The sequence below is a fragment of the Trichomycterus rosablanca genome, chromosome 20, assembly GCF_030014385.1.
Source record: "Trichomycterus rosablanca isolate fTriRos1 chromosome 20, fTriRos1.hap1, whole genome shotgun sequence".
NCBI lineage: Eukaryota > Metazoa > Chordata > Actinopteri > Siluriformes > Trichomycteridae > Trichomycterus > Trichomycterus rosablanca.
In genome coordinates, this window is record NC_086007.1 from 24,592,789 (window position 1) to 24,607,626 (window position 14,838).

Genomic DNA, 14,838 nt, shown 5'->3' on the forward strand with positions numbered 1-14,838 from the left:
GCAGGCAGGCACACTTTACCGCACGTTCTATCATTCTCTCATTTGCGCCCGTCCCTCCTTCCTTTCGGCCGTTTCTTCACGGCTATTCGTATGCAGATGCGGGTCAGGAGATGAGGTGGTTCTCACGTTCAACTTGAAACTCAGGTCTTTGTGCGGCTGAAGGCAGAGGTAAAATTAAATTCTGCTGAATACCCCAGCAGGGAGAATAGAAACGGGGAGAGGTGCCGGGGGGGGGGGGGGGGGGGGTTTGCACACAGCTGCTGGTGCTGGATAAATGTGAGATGCCCACTGTGGCATTCCATGCCCTCCTGAGGGACTGGCCAAATGAAGCATTGCTCAGTCTTCCTTTCATCTTAATACCAGCTTATTGCTCCATCGGCGGTCGAGCCGCTTCTGAACCTCTTCATTTAACACGTAACCTCACCCCATTTTTCACAGGCCGGATTTAAGTGCTTTATTTACTTTACCTCGAAGCTTGTTCATTATTTTCAGTTTTAGTTGCGCTCGCCACGCAATCCATTTAGGAAAACTAACCAAGTCTGTGTGTCAGTGCCTTTAATTGTAAGTGTGTGACAGACGGGGGTTAACGGGGGGAAAACAAAAACAGGATCCAAAACACTCCATAAAACTTTAATGATGTTTAAATCTGCTGATCGAGACTGAAATGCACTTAGCTTGCTGTTTATCAGTCACAGGACATAGATTCATGAAATATAGTAACATCGTCTGAAAAGGGTCGACCTGATCCAGTATTTACATTTGTGACATTTAGCAGACACTTTTATCTAAAGCGACTTATTGAGGGTTAAGGGCATTGCTCAGGGGTCTAACAGTGGCAATTTGGCAGTGGTGAGGTCTTAACCTGCAACCCCCTGATTACTAGGCCAGTACCTTAACCACTGAGCTAACACTATGATGCTGTTTGAAGAAAAACAAGGTCCTTATGAATAGGACCAAAGCTATGACTTGTAAGACTCCTCCTCTTGACATATTTAATGATTGTCCAGATTTTGTGACTGCTGTACCTGAAATTCAGGCACTGACTTTTTATCCTTTTTAAAACTTCTAAAATTTACACTATAACGGAAGGTTATGTCATTCTTGGGACTTTTCAAACAATAACACTGGTGTTTTATAAAGTTGTCAGTGATTGACTATAGCTGGTGACTCTTTGAGGCCTATTTAAACAGTGGTGGTTTGACTGCACCTATTAGAAACATATGGAACAGCGATTTCTCACCAGGGTTTGGAGGAAAACTGTCACCTTATGATTAGAAGAAATGTGCCTGGATGGGATGATCATCCAAGAACTACTAAAAACAGGCCAACCCTAAACTAAAAGCTTTTAAAACACAGATGTACTGTAACTGTCCACAGTCAAGTGAACTTTACATAGCAAGGAAAGGAAATGGTCCTACTAAATTCATGGACCTCGTTTTCCAAAAATCACAGATTTCCCAGATATTTAAAGAAAAGTACCAGATTTCACGTCAGTCATTGAATTACACTCATACAATGAATGATAGAATACATTGAGGCTATAACTCACAGCATAGCTACCTTAATAGTTGAATGTAAACCTAGAACATCCAGCGACCGTCTCAAAAAGAAAAATTATCCCCCTCTGCGTCCAAAGAATTGGTTGGAATTGAATTTTCCAAACTCAGTTACCCTTCGACTCCGACTTCTTGGACATTTTGACTAACTGATTGCTAACTGAATTGCCGTAGGATTGTTAGGACCGTCTCATAGTGCAGATTAACCAGTAAATGAGAGGCACTTTAATGCTACATGAATAAAAAAGGTTAAATTACTAAACACAAACCCTAAATCTTTCATTTTACATCAAATTGAACATAATGGCTGTCGTGCAAGTAAGGAGCCTCTGCTCTTGGGTTACTTGTAACCATTCAGTCAAATTTCCTCTTGCATTGTGTGACAGTTTGGGTTTTCCTTCTGACCTGTACAAAGAGACAACTGTTCCATGTGGTTTTTTAATAGACAAAGTCAAACATGCCCTATTTCTATAGGCACAATCATAATCACAAATGTAATAATGTGATAATACACTCTTAATTCATGATTTGAGAATGTTTCCAATCATTCACAGAAAAGTTGCATCAACATACTTAAATAATTGAAATTCCAAAACTGCGATAAAATACACGTCCCTTACAACTTGACCTGTGTTTTATTTAATCCAGTGCCAATTCATATTTCACTCCAGAATTGTTTATCTGGCTACCACTCACCAGTACAGCTAAAGTCCGTGTGTACAAGTCTGTGTATTTAAGCTCTTATGAACCTTTTTCTTGCTGTGACATGAAATAAATCTCAGTGCAATAAGATCTACACCATGTCAACTGACAGTGATGGATAATTCAGAGAAAATGTGTCATAATTTACAGTCCATAAATGTTTATTATTCATTTCTGCAGTATATAAATTATAGGCAAACGTTTAGCGTTCACCATGCGGTCACTGAAGCTTGATGATGATGAAAGCAGTCACATTCTCGTGGAATACGGTACATGATCTGTTTTTCTTTTTGCTCTGAGCCGCCGCAGAGTTTTCCTGCAGGCCGGCGTGTGGCAGAATTTGTTTTCTTAGTTTCTCATGGTGGTCGGCTTAACCAGCAGTGTTCCGTCCGCTGCATGGGCAGCTGGCGTTCACCTTACGATCTCTATCTTTTTAGATGAACTGATTTAGGAAATACTTTCCAAACTCCGCCTGAGACGTTGGTTAATGGAACTGAATAAAGAAATGCTGTGTATGTCTTTTTAATCATCACCTCCAGCAGCATGAATGCTGTGGGAAGTCCCTTCTCAGATATCAGCTTCCACTGTTCATGCTTGGCACACTTAACCCCTGAATGAAATGTGTATGCAGTGTTTATTAGAACACAGATAAACCGCCTGCAAGCTCAAAACTGCAGGTTTATATTTACTTACTTGATTTCTCATTTAGCGTGGAAATTATTTAATATAAATCCAAAAGTACAATCAAGTAAACAATAACCAGATGTTTTAATGCCATTACATTATATATTTATTTTATATTTTCTCCCTTTTCTCCCGATATTTGGCACGTCCAATTTTTACCCAATTGCATTATGCTTCCTCTCCACTGAAGCTGACCCCCACCCCTGATTGAGGAGAGCGAACTGACACACCTCTCCGATACGTAAGCAGTAGCCGACTGCATCTTTTCACCTGCACCAGCCGAGTTAATATCCGATCAGCTTTGTGTCCGGGGAGCCACACCCTGTTCAGCATTATTCCTCTACTCTGTGCAGACACCATCAACCAACCAACAGAAGTCGTAATTGCATTAGTTATGAGGTCCCTCTCTGGCTCCCTAACCCTGTATGAACAACAGACAAACGTTGTTTATATACCGTAGCTGCCCTGCCCAGCCGGATGGCAGAGCTGAGCGTATTTTTTTTCACTTTTCTTTAATGGACGGTGTAGATTAGTCAGTCAGTGATTTTATACCTACAAATGCTATCCATCCATCCATCCCTTCATCCATCCATCCATCCCTTCATCCATCCATCCCTTCATCCATCCATCCATCCCTTTATCCATCCATCCATCCATCCATCCCTCCATCCATCCATCCAACCATCCCTCCATCCATCCATCCATCCATCCATCCATCCATCCATCCATCCATCCATCCATCTATCCCTCCATCCATCCATCCCTCCATCCATCCATCCATCCATCCATCCAATGACTGATGTATGAACAGGATTGATGGGGTTAATTTGTAAAAAAATATTTGCAGTGCAACACAAATTGTAACTGTTTCATGTCTATAAACAAAGAAAACATTATCACCGTTGCCAAGGCTTTTACCCTCCTTTATTTCAGCCCCACTTTATTCATTACCACGCCTCACTTCTGGTGCAAATTGTAAACGTCTGCTGCAGTGGCAAAGCTGTCATTTCCCTACTGAATTCTTTTCCACTTACACTCCCCAGATTCATCGACAGATGTTACACACTCTACAAATGCTTAATAGTTCTGGTCGCCGCCTGGAGAAAGTGTGGAGTCTGGCCTGTAGTGGCTGGCCTGCACCTATGGGATAAATATGGAAGTAATTATAAGGCAGCACATGCTGTGTGTTTGGCAAGAGAACAAATATACTGCGGATCAGCAGAACCTCCTTCTCGTCTCGTCATACTGCGTGATTGGCCAGTGGGCTATCGTTGCTCCATTTCAGACAGTAATTTAATTTGCCAGTGCGCTGCCTGAAGCAGGTAGGGGGTGTATACGGCTCTCGGCTCACTAATAGCTAATAGTCTTATGGAGGAAGATTTATTTATTATTTCTCCCTTTAGCTCCGAAACCTGGCCAAGCTCCAGTCATTACAGATCTTATTTGTTTTGTCACGGGGCGTGAGGCCTGAATGTGTCTCGGAGGGAGTTGAGGAATGACTGCAGTCATCCCTAAGGCCAGGCCCCTCCACAGCTGCTCTCAACACCACGCCACACCACGCCTCACCACGCTTTAGCCGCACGTGGATTGATTTCCCCACTGACCGAACTCAACAGTCTTGCCACGCTAGGATGAGAGGATTCTGCTGTTCAAAAGTCCTTACAACATGAACTAATAAATTAATAGACTAGTAAAGTATATTGTTTAGAACATGCTGATCTGTAGGATGGTGGAGGTTTACCGATCAGCCATAACATTAAAACCACCTCCTTGTTTCTACACTCACTGTCCATTTTATCAGCTCCACTTACCATATAGAAGCACTTTGTAGTTCTACAATTACTGACTGTAGTCTATCTATTTCTCTACATACCTTTTTTACCTGCTTTCACCCTGTTCTTCAATGGTCAGGACCCCCACAGGACCACTACAGAGCAGGTATTATTTAGGTGGTGGGTCATTCTCAGCACTGCAGTGACACTGACATGGTGGTGGTGTGTTAGTGTGTGTTGTGCTGGTATGAGTGGATCAGACACAGCAGCGCTGCTGGAGTTTTAAAATTTCATGTCCACTCACTGTCCACTCTATTAGACACTCCTAACTGGTTAGTCCGCCTTGTAGATGTAAAGTCAGAGACGATCGCTCATCTATTGCTGCTGTTTGAGATGGTCATTGTTGCTGCTGGCTGGATGTTTTTGGTTGGTGGACTATTCTCAGTCCAGCAGGGACAGTGAGGTGTTTAAAAACTCCAGCAGCGCTGCTGCATCTGATCCACTCATACCAGCACAACACACACTAACACACCACCACCATGACGGTGTCACTGCTGTGCTGAGAATGATCCACCACCCACAGTTGTGCACTGTGCAAATACTTTTTCTAGTGTGATGAATTATTATTACTTACTCCTTAATCTCTCACTCTTTGTTCTAACTTAGTCTTTCTGTCTTTTTCTAAGGGCCTCATAGCTAAACGACTCTCTTGTGCTGAGTATACCCAGATAAGTCAGACGTACTTCTAGAGTCTTTATTCTTCTTGTAATTACGTCTCTTTGCTCCACCATCTTATCGCCGCCACAAGTACTCGTATCGAGTGTTTTATGACGTGTTCGGGATGGACAGGATATTTTAAGATGACTGTGAGGTTCAGGATAATTGCATTTGCATAGAGTACAGTAAATCACTCGGTATGTTTATTGCCTTCACTGTTTGCTCTCCTGACTCCTTGTATCTAGAGCTTACTTGCAGACTTATTATAGGAAGCATGAGAAGACAACCATAAACACTGGAAATACAAATCTAACTGGTTAGGCCTAAAGTTTGACATTCTTCATAAAATCCACACTCCGGACTCCACCATAGCATGTGTAATGTGTGGTATCTTGCTAGTGCAATATAGAATCACACAGCCTTTTAACTCTAACCTAATAACTATCTATGACATCTGTAGAATAGAGATAATTACCACAGATAAAGATTTTGATCAATTATATTAGACTGGAAAAGAAACTAAATATAATCACACATAATTAAGGCTTTCGTGATGAATTTTACCCAACATTTACACCCTATCATGAATTAATTAATGAATTAACTAATTCATTGACTGTTTTACCGCTGCTTCATTCTATTAAGGGTCGTGTTGGGTCTGATTCACTGGGCGAAAGGCAGGAAACACCCCAGACAGGTCACCAGTCCATCACAGGGCAAACACATACAGAAAAGGAAACCCACACAGACACAGGAAGAACATGCAAACTCCACCTGGAAAGGACCTGGGCAGCTCTACCTGGGAATTGAACCCGGGACCTACTTGCTGTGAAGTGACAGTGCTACCCACTAAGCCACGATGCCACCCCATTCATGAATCATTTTGTGAAATTTGGCTGGATTCTCTCTAAAATGTCATTTTTGGACTGGTGGATGGATACAATATGAACAATAAACAAGCCATTAAGAAGCCTGAAAACCTAAAAAAAGAAAGGACGTTCTGGAGAAACACTACCCACATGGTCAACAGGAGTCTGAATTATTGGACAGCACTGGGTTTGGTTGAAAAATGCAAGAATATTATTTTAAATACTCCTGCTGAAAGCCCTGCACCCCTGCTGCCCAGCCCTGCTGCCTAGCCCTGCTGCTGAGTGATGAACTCTGAAAGCTGAATCAACAGGCCCGTGTTTATAAATGTCAGGGTTTTCCCCTCAGATCTGAGCATCTTCCTTTGTTTTGTGGATCACACGTCCTTGCGCACTACAAAAGCCGGTGAGGATATCTGCATGCAGATGTTCTTTGACCACCGAGGGCACGGGCATCAGCTGAAGTGGAAGCTCGGCCGGTGGAAACGCCACTGGCTAACGCTGGCTACAGCTGGCTACAGCCTTCCTGCTTTTCGCTGCACGTCTCTTTGTTTTGAGCTTGACTTTTCCCTGACACACAGCCCTTCACTGTCAGATGTGGCACGGCTCCAGATCAAAGTGCATCAGGAAGGATACGCTTTTTAAATCTTCCAGAGAGGAAATCGAGTCTTAGCAAGGACGACTGCACCAGCTATCTCTCAGACACTGGGGAGAGCTAATGCCATTGCTTTAATCTAGCTATAGGTGCACAACACCAGGTGTGAGGCAAGTCCAGACTGGTCCTGGGGCTCGGTGGTACGTGTAGTGAAAGTTATTACTTCATCAAAACCTAAAGAAAGATCTTTCCCTCCCTCTAAGTGCTTGTTTGAAGTAAATTGAAGTGAATGGTAGCAGGAATTTACCACATATTGTTTTTCCTCACATTTTTGCACCCAGTTCAGTCGTGGTCGGTTGGAACTTATCTCAACTTAGTAGAAGCAATTAAAAAAACAAAGTTGTGATGGTAGTAAGAATGTAGTGAGTGCTTAGCCAGTTTTTCACCCTGCAAAATGTTATTATTTTCTGTTTTTTAATTTTTGTCCCCTTTTTTGCACCCAATTCAGTCATGGCTGACCAATGGTTAGAGCTTATCTCCCTCTCTCTTGTCTCTGTTAATACCCTACCCCCTGATCAAGGAGAGCCCCCTTTGACATGGGAGCAATGGATCACTTCTTTTCACCTGCAAGGGGCGGATCCTCACACAGTGCAGTATCACATGCATAGAGACATGCACTGCCAATCGTGGTCAGATGCCCCCCAATGCCTTAAGTTTGTAAGTCCAACAAAGCCTAAGCATCCAGCTCATGAGACTCCAGCACCTGTCTCGCCTACTGCTAGTGAGTTAGCGTACGTATCAGGTACTACAGCGATTTGTACATAATAAAATGCTTACAAAAGTTGTTATTCTTAATTAAAGAAAGCCAAGACTGTCATGTGCCCCTTTTGACACGTGATCAGCGGATCGCTTCTTTTCACACGCCGGACAGAGTCTCGCATGCACTGTCATCCGTGGTCAGATGCCCCCACAATACCCCAACCGGTCACTTACACCTGCGACGAGGAATCCTGTTTCAGCCATCATTCCTTCCCAAAAGACACACAGCCAATCACGTGTCCATACAGGCAGCCAGCTGGCTAATAGCAGAGCTGAGATTCGAACTCGAGGGCTCGAGATCTCAGCACTGGTGGACTAACGTGTCACCACTCAAACCCACCTCTCGTCTTAAGCAATAGGCTGCAAAAGATAGAGTATTAAAGAGTGCTCATATATTCTCTGTTCCATTATAGGAGAACATTAAGTGAGTCTTCTTAGAACACTAAAGAAGCATGTTTCTTTTATCTGAAATATGTTTTAAAGCTTTAAAATTTGCTTGTATGTGTATTGTACTGTTCATATGTTGTCCACATTAGCAAGTCATAAGGTCATACAAACTGTGTTCGATTTACAGCGTATATAATTTAAGTGCCTTGTAGTACTAAAGCAGTTTATTAATTGTAATCTATTTTCAACCCAGCAAAGAAATCAGTTCTTGTATGACAGCTGATGTGATTAGATTTGATTTGCACTAATGTGTGAATAATAAAATGAGATGACATGATGGCGCAGGCTGCATAATATGCAGGTCTGAAAGATGTCTGGTGTACGTTGGAATGTGTGTTTAAGTTTAAGTAACATTGCTGTGTGTGATTCACTTTTTTCCCCATATGTGTTTGTTTATTAGGATTTTAACGTCATGTTTTACACTTTGGTTACATTCATGACAGAAACGGTAGTTACTCGTTACACAAGGTTCATCAGTTCACAAGGTTATATTAAACACAGTCATGGACAATTTTGTATCTCCAATTCACCACACTTGCATGTTTTTGGACTGTGGAAGGAAACGGAGCTCCCGGAGGAAACCCACGCTGACACGGGGAGAACATGCAAACTCCACACAGAAAGGACCCGAACCGCCTGGAGATCGAACCCAGGACCTTCTTGCTGTGAGGCGACAGTGCTACCTACTTAGCCACCGCGCTTTAGCCACATGAGTGGTGTTTAATTACAAACGTAAATGTAATGTTACTCAGCTTTGATTAAGCTGATGTTTTGCTATATATGAAAAATAAAATTCATATTAAATTAAATTTTGCAAGAATTGGTGGATTTCGATACTGGTAAAACAAGTAGGCCAAGCCAGACGGTTCCAGTGAGCAGCGCGTGGGAGACCCAGATCAGACGTACATCTCAATTTGCCAGCGAGACAGCACCACGGGGAGGTATAAATAATACATCTAGTACAAGCGAAAGCTCAAGCTGCACTCCTCCTGCAGGGAACTTCTCCTTATTATTTTTTCACATTTAGGATTTTACTTTGATACGTGTTCTTTTGTTGTATTTCATTTCTGAGCACTCTGTCATTACCGAGCCCACACGCAATTTGTGGTGGCAGACTGTTTAAAAAAAAAAAAGGCTAATCCAATTACCGTGTTGATGCTGCCGGCTCAACACAAATTCTCATTATAAAAATCATTAATCACGTCTAAATGGTCTCAGTTACGTAACTCAGAACTGCTTGAAAATGATAAAATGATATGTTTAGGGGGTAATTCATTTCTCTGCGTATGCTTATCTTTATTTTTGGATTCGGCTGTACGATAGCTCTGTTGAGCTTCTAGTTTTTGTTCAGTTTCTGTCCTGACTGGTGCTGTACAGCTTGTTTCCTCTCGGCTTCCTGTCTTACCTCAGCCGTTAGAAGCAGGCAGGCGTCCTTTTCTTTGTCAGCACTGTGAGCTAGAAGATAAGAACAAATGGAATCATTAATAAATGAGTGGGTTCATACAACGTGTTCATTTTAATCACTTGCTGATGTTGTCAGGCTTTGGTCGACTGTAAATACTCTAGAAGTCCAAAAATATGTTTAAAAGACGCCCTTTTAACAAGGAGTTCAGGTGTTTCAGCCCTTATATGCATCTATGTTTGTAACCACAGTTTGAGGAAGGCCCGTATATATATATATACAGTGTATCACAAAAGTGAGTACACCCCTCACATTTCTGCAAATATTTCATTATATCTTTTCATGGGACAACACTATAGACATGAAACTTGGATATAACTTAGAGTAGTCAGTGTACAGCTTGTATAGCAGTGTAGATTTACTGTCTTCTGAAAATAACTCAACACACAGCCATTAATGTCTAAATAGCTGGCAACATAAGTGAGTACACCCCACAGTGAACATGTCCAAATTGTGCCCAAATGTGTCATTGTCCCTCCCTGGTGTCATGTGTCAAGGTCCCAGGTGTAAATGGGGAGCAGGGCTGTTAAATTTGGTGTTTTGGGTACAATTCTCTCATACTGGCCACTGGATATTCAACATGGCACCTCATGGCAAAGAATTCTCTGAGGATGTGAGAAATAGAATTGTTGCTCTCCACAAAGATGGCCTGGGCTATAAAAAGATTGCTAACACCCTGAAACTGAGCTACAGCATGGTGGCCAAGGTCATACAGCGGTTTTCCAGGACAGGTTCCACTCGGAACAGGCTTCGCCAGGGTCGACCAAAGAAGTTGAGTCCACGTGTTCGGCGTCATATCCAGAGGTTGGCTTTAAAAAATAGACACATGAGTGCTGCCAGCATTGCTGCAGAGGTTGAAGACTTGGGAGGTCAGCCTGTCAGTGCTCAGACCATACGCCGCACACTGCATCAACTCGGTCTGCATGGTCGTCATCCCAGAAGGAAGCTGACGCACAAGAAAGCCCGCAAACAGTTTGCTGAAGACAAGCAGTCCAAGAACATGGATTACTGGAATGCCCTGTGGTCTGACGAGACCAAGATAAACTTGTTTGGCTCAGAAGGTGTCCAGCATGTGTGGCGGTGCCCTGGTGAGAAGTACCAAGACAACTGTACCTTGCCTACAGTCAAGCATGGTGGTGGTAGCATCATGGTATTGGGCTGCATGAGTGTTGCTGGCACTGGGGAGCTGCAGTTCATTGAGGGAAACATGAATTCCAACATGTACTGTGACATTCTGAAACAGAGCATGATCCCCTCCCTTCGAAAACTGGGCCTCATGGCAGTTTTCCAACAGGATAACGACCCCAAACACAACCTCCAAGATGACAACTGCCTTGCTGAGGAAGCTGAAGGTAAAGGTGATGGACTAAACCTAATTGAGCACCTGTGTCGCATCCTCAAGTGGAAGGTGGAGGAGTTCAAGGTGTCTAACATCCACCAGCTCCGTGATGTCATCATGGAGGAGTGGAAGAGGATTCCAGTAGCAACCTGTGCAGCTCTGGTGAATTCCATGCCCAGGAGGGTTAAGGCAGTGCTGGATAATAATGGTGGTCACACAAAATATTGACACTTTGGGCACAATTTGGACATGTTCACTGTGGGGTGTACTCACTTATGTTGCCAGCCATTTAGACATTAATGGCTGTGTGTTGAGTTATTTTCAGAAGACAGTAAATCTACACTGCTATACAAGTTGTACACTGACTACTCTAAGTTATATCCAAGTTTCATGTCTATAGTGTTGTCCCATGAAAAGATATAATGAAATATTTGCAGAAATGTGAGGGGTGTACTCACTTTTGTGATACACTGTATATATATATATATATATACAGTGTATCACAAAAGTGAGTACACCCCTCACATTTCTGCAGATATTTAAGTATATCTTTTCATGGGACAACACTGACAAAATGACACTTTGACACAATGAAAAGTAGTCTGTGTGCAGCTTATATAACAGTGTAAATTTATTCTTCCCTCAAAATAACTCAATATACAGCCATTAATGTCTAAACCACCGGCAACAAAAGTGAGTACACCCCTTAGTGAAAGTTCCTGAAGTGTCAATATTTTGTGTGGCCATCATTATTTCCCAGAACTGCCTTAACTCTCCTGGGCATGGAGTTTACCAGAGCTTCACAGGTTGCCACTGGAATGCTTTTCCACTCCTCCATGACGACATCACGGAGCTGGCGGATATTCGAGACTTTGCGCTCCTCCACCTTCCGCTTGAGGATGCCCCAAAGATTTTCTATTGGGTTTAGGTCTGGAGACATGCTTGGCCAGTCCATCACCTTTACCCTCAGCCTCTTCAATAAAGCAGTGGTCGTCTTAGAGGTGTGTTTGGGGTCATTATCATGCTGGAACACTGCCCTGCGACCCAGTTTCCGGAGGGAGGGGATCATGCTCTGCTTCAGTATTTCACAGTACATATTGGAGTTCATGTGTCCCTCAATGAAATGTAACTCCCCAACACCTGCTGCACTCATGCAGCCCCAGACCATGGCATTCCCACCACCATGCTTGACTGTAGGCATGACACACTTATCTTTGTACTCCTCACCTGATTGCCGCCACACATGCTTGAGACCATCTGAACCAAACAAATTAATCTTGGTCTCATCAGACCATAGGACATGGTTCCAGTAATCCATGTCCTTTGTTGACATGTCTTCAGCAAACTGTTTGCAGGCTTTCTTGTGTAGAGACTTCAGAAGAGGCTTCCTTCTGAGGTGACAGCCATGCAGACCAATTTGATGTAGTGTGCGGCGTATGGTCTGAGCACTGACAGGCTGACCCCCCACCTTTTCAATCTCTGCAGCAATGCTGACAGCACTCCTGCGCCTATCTTTCAAAGACAGCAGTTGGATGTGACGCTGAGCACGTGCACTCAGCTTCTTTGGACGACCAACGCGAGGTCTGTTCTGAGTGGACCCTGCTCTTTTAAAACGCTGGATGATCTTGGCCACTGTGCTGCAGCCCAGTTTCAGGGTGTTGGCAATCTTCTTGTAGCCTTGGCCATCTTCATGTAGCGCAACAATTCGTCTTTTAGGATCCTCAGAGAGTTCTTTGCCATGAGGTGCCATGTTGGAACTTTCAGTGACCAGTATGAGAGAGTGTGAGAGCTGTACTACTAAATTGAACACACCTGCTCCCTATGCACACCTGAGACCTAGTAACACTAACAAATCACATGACATTTTGGAGGGAAAATGACAAGCAGTGCTCAATTTGGACATTTAGGGGTGTAGTCTCTTAGGGGTGTACTCACTTTTGTTGCCGGTGGTTTAGACATTAATGGCTGTATATTGAGTTATTTTGAGGGAAGAATAAATTTACACTGTTATATAAGCTGCACACAGACTACTTTTCATTGTGTCAAAGTGTCATTTTGTCAGTGTTGTCCCATGAAAAGATATACTTAAATATCTGCAGAAATGTCAGGGGTGTACTCACTTTTGTGATACACTGTATATATATAATATATATATATATATATATATATATATATATATAAACAACCCCCTTGTGGAGGCTTGACAATACATTTTGTAAACCACAGTGGGACCAGATTGCCACCATTTGGTAAAAACATGGATAAAATGTGGGTCACTTGAATAAAAGTAAAAAAACAAAAACCTGATGTAATCTCTTACTAAGCACCTTTGGGATGAATTACAACCTTGATTTCTAAACAAACTGTTTTGTTCAACATCAGTGTCTAACCACATGAGCACAAATCCCCACAGACACACTTCAAATCCTTTTGGAATGCCCCCTTGGAAAAGTGGAGTCTGAGAAAGCAAAAATGAGAAGCCAGTTCCATATTAAATGAATCCAGATTGGGGTTGGGTAATCGTTTACAGCTATAACAGCCTCCGCTCTGGTCAGGTGTCCGCGTACTTTTGGCCGTATGGTGCATTCAGACTTGCCGCTGTCCCTCTCTCTCACAGAGACGTGCGGTTTAATCAGAAGGAACTGCATGAATGTGAGGAAGTCGGCTATGTGAGGACGTACACTCATTAATGTAGTGAAAAGTGTGAAGTACACCCAGCAACCCTCCTGCGTGCACACACACTCCCTTCATGTCTGAGCATACACACACACACATACACAGACACACACGCACACACACAGTTGTTACAACTTTATACACTTACTTTTTCATTTGAATATGCTTTTAGGGGGTGGGGGTTTAGAAAGTCATTGTGCTGCAACTGTGTGTAAGAGAGGTTCCTAAATCTCAGAGCAAACAGCCGACGTCCTGCACAGCAGCAGCAGCAGCAGCAGCCTCTCCGCACCACCCGTCTGTTCTCTAACGGCACGGCGAGTCCAGACCTGACCAAGTGGGAGCACTGCGGGAGCACCGAGCTGTCCGAAACTCAGAAAGGAGAAGAGAGCTAGAGAAAGCGGTAAAGCCATGTTGATTTCTCTCTCTCTCAGCGAGCTCTCTTTTTCTCCCTCTCTCTCTCTCTTGCTTAAACTTCATGGATTGCTAAAAAAGAAAGCTGCAGTAATGAGACCGTAAATAAATAAAAGTGGAGAGATGGGACAAAAGGTGAGCGCGCTCTGTCCATCCTGCCCCATTGTTCATCTGTCTTTTTTTTTTACCATCTTTCTTCTTTCCTCGCGCTCTTGCCTGTCCGCTTGCTTTTGTCCACGTTCACTCCGTCTGTCTGTCTGGATGAATGCGGATGTCAGAGTAAAGAAACCAAGGTTCTAGGGGCCGGGGTACAGTGGGAGGAGGACAGCCATTGTCAAAGCCACGGCTAGCTATTGTGTTAACGTGGTCTGTCAAAGCCTGTCAGCACAGGTTCCCCCGGAGCAGCCGTGTCCAGCACGAGGATGGACCGGGCTGCCCTTCCTTAGCGGTGCTACTTTATCTCAGTCTGTTCTCTGTTTTCTTCTATCGTGTCAGTCTCTATCTCATTCAGCAACATCTGTAACATCTTCATCTGTGCACCACTGTTGATTTATTCAGCTCTAGCTGGGATGGAATGCTTTTGATTAGTCATTCTCAGTAACTCCAATTACTTAAACTACCTTACCGAAGGAGTAGCAGAATAGTACTGCTGATAAATTCTGCATTATTTTAAAACCAAATACAGCGGGACCTTGTAACTGGACGTCAGTTGGTTCTGGGAGTGGCGTCGAGTTTTAAAGGCAATGAGTTTCAAGGTATTTGTTCCCATAATGGTGTATAGGGAAACCTGTT

General features: G+C 43.2%; 1 long non-coding RNA gene across 1 annotated transcript; it reads right to left on the reverse strand.

Moving 5' to 3' along the window:
* Positions 1 to 3,853: 3,853 nt before the first annotated feature.
* Positions 3,854 to 14,291, reverse strand: LOC134334699 (uncharacterized). Its single transcript, XR_010015514.1, has 3 exons — positions 13,784 to 14,291; positions 9,564 to 9,613; positions 3,854 to 4,082 (listed from the first exon to the last, which is right to left on the reverse strand). It is a non-coding gene; the product is annotated as an uncharacterized LOC134334699 (long non-coding RNA).
* Between the last annotated feature and the right edge of the window lie 547 nt (positions 14,292 to 14,838).